This window comes from Ursus maritimus, unplaced genomic scaffold (assembly GCF_017311325.1).
Source record: "Ursus maritimus isolate PB19 unplaced genomic scaffold, ASM1731132v1 scaffold_6, whole genome shotgun sequence".
NCBI classification, from domain to species: domain Eukaryota; kingdom Metazoa; phylum Chordata; class Mammalia; order Carnivora; family Ursidae; genus Ursus; species Ursus maritimus.
Window position 1 is genome coordinate 54170843 of NW_024426774.1, and position 8810 is coordinate 54179652.

An 8810-nucleotide genomic window follows, 5' to 3' on the forward strand; every position below is an offset into this window, starting at 1 on the left:
CCTCCCTGCTCATGATTTCTCTCTCTCTCTCTCAAATAAATTATTAAAATAAATAAATATACACATTTATTAAATAATCCTTCCTTCCCCAGTGATATTTGAGAAACATTCTTATCATATGCAAATTCTTATATATACTTAAGTCTGTTTTTGGATAGTCTATCCTATTAATTTGACAAGAATTAGCACTTTTAAGTCCTCTCATTCAGAAATGAGGTAATAAGTACTTTCATTTATCAAGATATTATTTCCCAGTAAAATTTATTTTTTTCAAATAAGTCTTTAACATGTCTCATTAAATTTATATGAACACATTTTATATTTCTGACTGCTACTATTAATGGGACCGTCTTTCTCATACTTTTTATTGGGTTGTCACTAGTATACAGGAACTATAGTGACAGTTGTGATGTGCTGCTCAGATCCTCCTTTTGTGGCTTGTGCACTCACTTCCCTAGCTGCTGGGTGGTGATGGATGGCATATTTAAGCTGAGTTCCTCTCTGGAACTGCCCTTAACAGGAGGGCTGCCTTGCTCCAAGCCACACTCTTCCCACAGACAGTCCTTGCCCAATGACTGGTAGGTTAGGGGCATCAAGGTCCAGACCCCTTGCACCAAAGCAGGAAATTCTGAAGAACCATCTCAGCTTCAAGGCTCCTCATGGAAATGGATGTGGTTCTTGTGGGAACTACATTACAGTCTAACACCTCCCTGCACTCCCCCTAAGGTATTGATCCTAAAAGCACTCGCTAATAAACTTCCTACATGTAAGCCTCCATATCAGAGTTTACTTCCCAGGGAACCAGTCCGAAGACAGCTGTTGCCAGGAGTGATCTGAGGAAGAAGACTAAAGTGCAGCTTTGGAACTGGATCACCTGCTAACCCGCGGGCAATGAGGACCCCATGCTTAGCAGTAGGTGTAGCAGTAGAAACTACAAGCTTCCCGTAGCAGTGCAATTGCTAAAACTTTTCACCACTGACAACCTGGGATAGGATACCCTTGGAAGAAAATGCACTGGCAGGTGCAGTAGCTTAAGTTTTAAGAGGTTCTGAGGAAGTACTAATTATAAGCACAATGGAATCTAATGGCTTGCTGAGTGGCGTGGGAGAGAGACAAGAAAAGGCTAAGAGTAATTAATCACTAATTGAAAGCTAAGAGTGAAAATCAGAGGACCTCTCTGGCAGCATGTAAAGAGGCTGTGATTCCTGATCTCTGGGGGAAGGAGGAGGTTAAGGATCAGGCCCACAACTTAATTATATGAGTAGCAAAGCTCCAGATAAAGTGAATTCTCAGCCCTGGTAAGTCTGCTATACCAAGGTCAGGGTTCTGATTTGGGGATGGAGTGGGACCCTGAAATTTGAAGTGGATCATTTGGATCAATACACTTGTAAACATTAACATTCCAGATCCCCCTAACCTCTCTGGGCCTACAGAAGTGGCCCACTGCTCCCTAGTAGCCTAGAGCACCTCTTGCTTGAAGATAAGGCAAAGGCTTCTGTCCGGCAAAGCAACACATACCCTCCCCTCAAGTTCCTTCCCCATGTCACCTGTTGGACAAGAGAGCGATGTATAGGTCAAGTGATAAGGTTACCTGGATGATGATGCTGGGCGTGCAAAGGGAGGAATCTATATCCCAAAGATACTGTAAGACCTAGCTTAACTTGTACTAACATGAGTTGGAGCATCTGTATGAGACTCGATGCTGAGGGTGCTAGAACAAGAGTGAGTAAAGAACATCAAATAGGGAAAGAAAGACTTTATCAGCATGAGGAAACTCTCCTACATTAGAGGATCTAATTTCATATCCTGGCCTAGGAAATGGTACTAGCACACTACTAGGATTGCTCTTGGAGGATCAGAGAAAGAAAGAGCTCATACTAAATGAAGTACAAATATCAAACCTGCCTTAACAGATGGTAAAATGAGGGGTTTAAAAATCCAGAAAAGAAAGCAGCTAGAATGGATATACTTGGCAGGCCCACAAAGCCCACCTGATGATTATGTTCTGCAGTGGGGTCCAGAGGACACCCCATTTACCAAAGTAATAAGGCAATAACACATGGGCTGGTACAAGAGGCTGTCCACTGCAGGCCAGAGCAGAGGAAAGGAAATACTATTAAAAAATCAGGCTCACTGGTAGCAGTGAAGATGATAGAACCAAACAAAGAGGCCTGGTTTTCTAACTTGGGAGACATTAACTCAAGGAGGGGCTAGATACTCAGAAGGAAAGACTCTGCAACAGCAAGGCAAGTAAGCACAATAATTCCCCCAATTCCTCTCTAGAAAGACCTATGGCCACTTACTCTGATAATCATATACCAGGGAAAAGTAAAATACACCAACATTTCAAGGACTATTGTACAAAGGGTCAAAGTTGATATCTGGGCACATAAAACATATTCATGGCTCCATTAAAATGTGAAATTCTGAGAGCCAAGTAATAAATGGAGTGCTGGACCTAATCTTGCTTGCAATCTTGCTTCTACTGGGTTCACAGATTCCTTCTGTGAAGATGTCCTTGGATGCTAAATGTATAAATGGAATGGACATGCTTGGTGGTTGGCATAATCCCTACATGGGTTCCTTGGCCTTTGGAGTAAGTAAGAGCTATTATAGTAGAGAAGATCAAGTGAAAGCCACTGAAACAGCCCCTTTCCAGCAAAAAATTATAAATAAAAACATTACTGTGTCCTGGGGAAAATGATAGAGATTAGTGTCATCCTAAAGACCTCATTATGACCCAGAATGCAGAGGTAGGAGTCCCCATTATATTCCCATTTAATTAAGTAGTCTGGCTACCAGAAAAACCAGACAGATCCTAGAAGAGGACATTATATTCAGCCTAGTAGTATCCAATTATAGCTGCTGTGCTAGATGTGATGTCTTTTCTAGAACAGATCAACATGGCCTTAAATACATGGTAACCAGACACTGGTCTGATGAATGTGGTGTTTTCCATCCATATTAGGAAGAAGGATCAGAAATAGTTCTCTTTTACATTGGAACAAGCCAAAGAATATATTCACCATTTTGCCCTGGTACTATGTTAACTCTCCCAACTTTTGTCATACTGTAACCTAAAGAGACTGGAATCTATCGGACATTTTTCAGAATATCACACTGAACCCCATATTGGGCAAGATGAGTAAGAAGTACTAAGTATGTCGGAGGCCTTAGGAAAACATGTTTCCAGAAGGTGGGAGAAAAACTCTGAAGATTCAGGGACTTGCCATATCAGGAAATTTTTTGGAGATCCAAGGACGCTGATACAGCTCTTCCAAAGTAAAGGACAAACTTCTGCATCTCACACCTCCTGTGCATAAGGAGGATAGTCCAGATTCTAGAGACAGCATTTTCCATATTTGAAAATACTGCTCTGATCCCCCTACTCAGTGACATGATGTACAGTTTCGGGTATGTCCCAGAGCAGGAAAGGCTTCTGCGAGGCAGGACCAGTTATAAAAAAGCAGGCCTGCCACTTAGTCAATATTATCAGGAAGACCTCATAGAATTGGATGTGCTGACACAGGGGAAGATGCCCAAATGGCAATAGAAAAACGGCTGAACTTGGGTCACAAATGTGTCTGTTCAATATGTGGGTTTGGGGTGAAAATGAATAGCTACTATACAACAGCCCCACTCAGAGATGACCTAGAAAGTCAATGGTATAGAAAATCTTCCTAAAGAGTGGAGCTTCAGAAAATGCACCTGGTAATGCATTTTGTGTGGAATGAGAAGTGACTCAAGGTAAGAACATATATGAACTTAAGGCCAATGGTGTACCAGGCTTATGTGGTGTGTCAGGAACCTGAAGGAAAAAGACTAGAAGATCATAAACAAGGAGAGGTGGGGAAGAAGAATGAAGATGCATCTACAGAAGTCAGTATAAAATGTGAAGACCTTTACTTCTCATGTTAACTAAACCACCAGAGAGTATCTACCATAGAAAAAGGACTTAACAACCAGGCAAACAGTATGACTGACTTACCTAGTTGATGTTAGCCAGTCTCTGCATCAGCTACCCCCGTGCTGCAAAATGTGTACAGGAACAGAGAAGCCATAGAAACAGGGACAGGGGTTGTGCATAGGCCTAACAGCACTGGCAGCCAGTCACCAGGACTGATCTAGCTACTGCTGCCACCAAACATCTAACCTACCACAAAGAGACATGCATGCTGAGTTTCTGAAATGGTACCATCCCTCAAGAAGTCAACCAATGATTGCACTGCATCCTAGAAGGGGCAGGATTCATCTTGAACGGACTTGAAACACATTCTGGGTATGCGATTGCCTTTTCCGTCTGTAGGCCTCAGCCAGCACCACTATTTTAGGGTACAATATTTGATCTGCTGACCAAGGTTCCACAAATATCACACTGGACCAACATACCTACTTTACAGCAAAGAAAATACAACACTGGGTGCAGACATGGTCATTACATCCACTAGTCCTATCACATCACCCAGAAGTTATTGACCTGACAGAGCAAGGGGATGGCCTTTTGAAAGTACAGTTAGGATGCCAGCCGGGAGATGACACACTGAGAGAACGGGGCATCCTCTCTAGCATGTAATACACATCCTAAATCAATGCAGAGTATATGTTGCTGAATCTCCACAGACAGAATATACAGGTTCAAGATAAAAAGACTGAAAGAGGAGTAAAACCACTTACCATCACTTTCAGTGACCCTCCAGTGAGAATATGTGATTCCTGTTCCTGAGCTCTGTAGGTTTAGAGATCCTGGGTCCCAGGGGAGAAAAGTTTCCATCCATTAGGTAACAAGAAAGAATCCCAGTAAACACTAAGCTATAACTTCCATCTGGTCACTTTAGGATACTCGTGCTAAGAGACCAGCAGGTACTGCATTACCAGGGTAATCGACCCAATTATCAGAAGGAAGTAAAGCTGCTGAAATACATCAAGCCAGGGAAAAATATTTTTGGAAACCAAGTGATCTATTAAAGCATCTCTTGGTAGAAATTCGTCTAATTTTGACAACAAGTTTTTGTGTGTGATAATCTCATTTCAAAGTCCAAATAGCCTAAGAATTATAATTTTTCTTTTTCTTTGAACTAAGATTTAAAAGTGCTTAATTTCATTTTTTAACTAAAAATTAAACAATTTTTATATAGGATCTCCTTCTCAAATGCTTACATAAATCAGTGATCTAGTATCCTTAATTTCCATAATCAAAACACTTGATTTAATGGTTCTTTGCCATGCACAAATGATTTCACTTTTTCATTCTTTGATTCATCCTTGTTCCAGTTATGATCCCCTTCTCCATCCTTTAAAAAACAAAAACAAAAACAAACATTCCTAGCAGGTAGGAGAAACCATCCTCCAACTTGCTACAGCCCAACTTCCCATTCAGATTGCCAAGTTCAAACCTCAAACCAAGCTGCTTTACTGGAACTGTTACCACAAGCAAATCCCTCCTAAACAAAGTCCCAGTGTTTTCTATACTTGCCCTTTCATTCATGAATAGAATGAATAGAGCCTCTGACCCTGACCTGCTTGATTAAAGCCCACCACGTTCCTCCAGCAGTCCTTCCCTGCTGGCAGAACCTCTACGCCAAATCCAATTCCTCTGTGGGACTTCACAGTGAACTCCTTGCCTGCAGAAATATGTACACTATAAATAGCATCCTTCCACTGAATTCATAATCAGGGCTCCCACACTCTACTGTGTCTCTCTGAGTAGTTGCTTTTTGCCTCAAGAGGGAGACCCAAGACTCAAGTCCAGCATATGTCCCAAAGGTTGATTCCTGCCCCTTTTTCCCCTCCCAGGAGTTGCATAAGTTGAAGGGCATCTCAGCTCCTATGGAGCAATGCCTCCATATTTTGCTTTCTCCCTCTGCTCTCACTCCCTAAATCCTTCCTGTTTTACACCATGCCATAATTCTAGAACACTTTATCTTCAGCGTCCCAATATGAATGACCACTAGCATTCCCATATTGTCACAATAAATGACAGATGAGAAAATCTCAGGGACCCAGCTAAATTCCTGCAGTTCTGCTTTTTAATTCACTCCTTAGGAGAACAAGGTAAGCTCAGCCCAGGCCAGGCCATAGCCAACAGGCAGCTGCCAAGACCTTAGTACAAGGCAGCCCCATGGAAAGCCTAAGTCAGATTCCTACAAGGGGCATGCAGAGTCAAGCCGAGGGCCACATTAAAATGTCAAAACCAGCCAATGTTCACATGAACTGGACTGGAATGGGAGCAAATCAGGCAAATCTGGCCACCAACTGCACTGAGCATCTCCTGCTTCCCTTTGCTGATGCGTAAGAATATGGTGTTTGTGGACGGTGCACTGACTGAAAGAAATATTGTTGGGCAAATATCTGCATTCTCCTAACAGTACTCAATATTTGGTTGGTACCATATTCTGCATGCCTTATACTCACACTGCTTTCTCTAGCTGCCTCCATTTCCTCGTGTCTTCCATTTGTACCACTAAGACACCTCATAGTTCTCCACTCACATACTTGGAGGTTCTCCTGGCTAGCTCCATCTCAACATGTACTGCCCATTCACAGGCAAAGCTCACCTCATCTTTACAATGATGAGGTGAAGTATGTAGAGTAGGTACTGTACCCATCTTAAAGATCAGGACATAGATACATTAAAATATTATGTGATTTATCCTAAACGAATTAGTAGCAGAGCAGCATCTGGGACAGAATTTGCATCTCCTAACTTCTATTTCAATTATAGTTACCTCGAAATTATGCTAAAGTGTGGAGAATTGTGTTGATCTCCAAATGGACAATTTGAGATGGAAAGCAGATGTCTGGCCTTTATCGCCTACATACCAAGATGGCACAGGATATACTTGACACTTTCTCAAATCAAAAATACAAATCAAAACCACACTAAGATACCACCTTATGCCAGTTAGAATGGCAAAAATTGACAAGGCAAGAAACAACAATTGTTGGAGAGGATGTGGAGAAAGGAGGTCCCTCCTACATTGTTGGTGGGAATGCAAGTTGGTACAGCCACTCTGGAAAATAGTGTGGAGGTCCCTTAAAAAGTTAAAAATTGAGCTACCCTATGATCCAGCCATTGCACTACTGGGTATTTACCCCAAAGATACAGACGTAGTGAAGAGAAGGGCCATATGCACCCCAATGTTCACAGCAGCTCTGTCCACAATAGCTAAATCGTGGAAGGAGCTGAGATGCCCTGCAACAGATGACTGGATTAAGAAGTTGTGGTCCATATATACAATGGAATATTACTCAGCTATCAAAAAGAACGATTTCTCAACATTTGCTGCAACATGGACGGCACTGGAGGAGATAATGCTTAGTGAAATAAGTTAAGCAGAGAAAGACAATTATCATATGGTTTCTCTCATCTATGGAACATAAGAACTAGGAAGATCAGTAGGAGAAGAAAGGGATAAAGAAAGGGGGGGTAATCAGCGGGGGGAATGAAACATGAGAGACTATGGACTCTGAGAAACAAACTGGGGGCTTCAGAGGGGAGGGGGGTGGGGGAATGGGATAGGCTGGTGATGGGTAGTAAGGAGGGCATGTATTGCATGGTGCACTGGGTGCTATACGCAACTAATGAATCATCGAACTTTACATCAAAAACCAGGGATGTACTGTATGGTGACTAACATAATAAAAAAATAAATTAAAAAAATGCATATGCTGTAGTCACATATTTTTAGGCCACCAGTATAGTCCCTTGTCAATCTCGGATGACTGTTCTTAGTTTACCCTATTTTACCTTCAACCAGCAGCACACCCCAGTCCTATAACCTGGAGCTTCTCTGGATCCTCAGATTTTCCAGTGTAAATATTAAACATGTTAAGTTCTATAAATCTTAAGAGATGAGAAAGTCACCAGGGCCCCTAGGAACGTCAGCCTTGCTCTCTTCTCTATGTTCAACCATACAGGACCCTTATTCCCTCCAATATTAACTAGGTGAGTTCCATGACAGCAATTTCATTTGGAAAGGGGGGAAATTGTTTCTTAGGGTAGGAAGAGGAGGAAAATCAAGCTTTGGTGTTGATTTGTCCTGTGTTTCAGCAATATTTTATGACTCTGCCCATACACAGCGCAAATGCTCTGGCAGGGCTACTGTGCAAATAAAATATGTTGTACCTCTGTGCATATAATACGGGTGTGTAAACATACACACTTCCTGACATGTTGGACCATTTAGACTCATTCTGCTGCAACACAACTTCTAGCCTCAGGATGCATGGGTAAACTCTGATAACACGACTTTTGTTTACACCCATCAACAAAGACTCACTTTCTACCAGTTCTTTTGGGAGACATAAGTAATAAAGCAAGGGGATTTCCAGCGTTGGAAGCTTCTTAGGAGAATCCATTGTAGGGCAGTCCACCTAAGCCAGTGATCCTCAAGTCACCTGCTACTAAGATGAGGACGGAACAACACAAGAAAGCTTTCATTAAAAAATGTTCAGAAATGAGATGTCCACCTTCCAGGAAGTGAGAAACAAAAGAGCTAACTGGGATACAGACATGTGAAAATTATGTAGTACAGGAATCAAGATGAAGGAATCCTTTCCATTTGTACCCAATAAGCACAGCCATACTGATACACATACTCACACAATAAAGGCTCACACCAATCTTTATCCAGCCCAACCCGTCCTACACAACTATCTGTGATATTTCTCGGAGTCATGTTCTTCATACTACTCTATAAATTGAAGGAAATCCTATTGTCTACAGAGTAGAAGTGGTAAATTCCTGGCAAGAGGGCTGCAGCATTCTTCTCCTATGCCCTCCTATTGGACCGTTGTACTCTATAACCTGC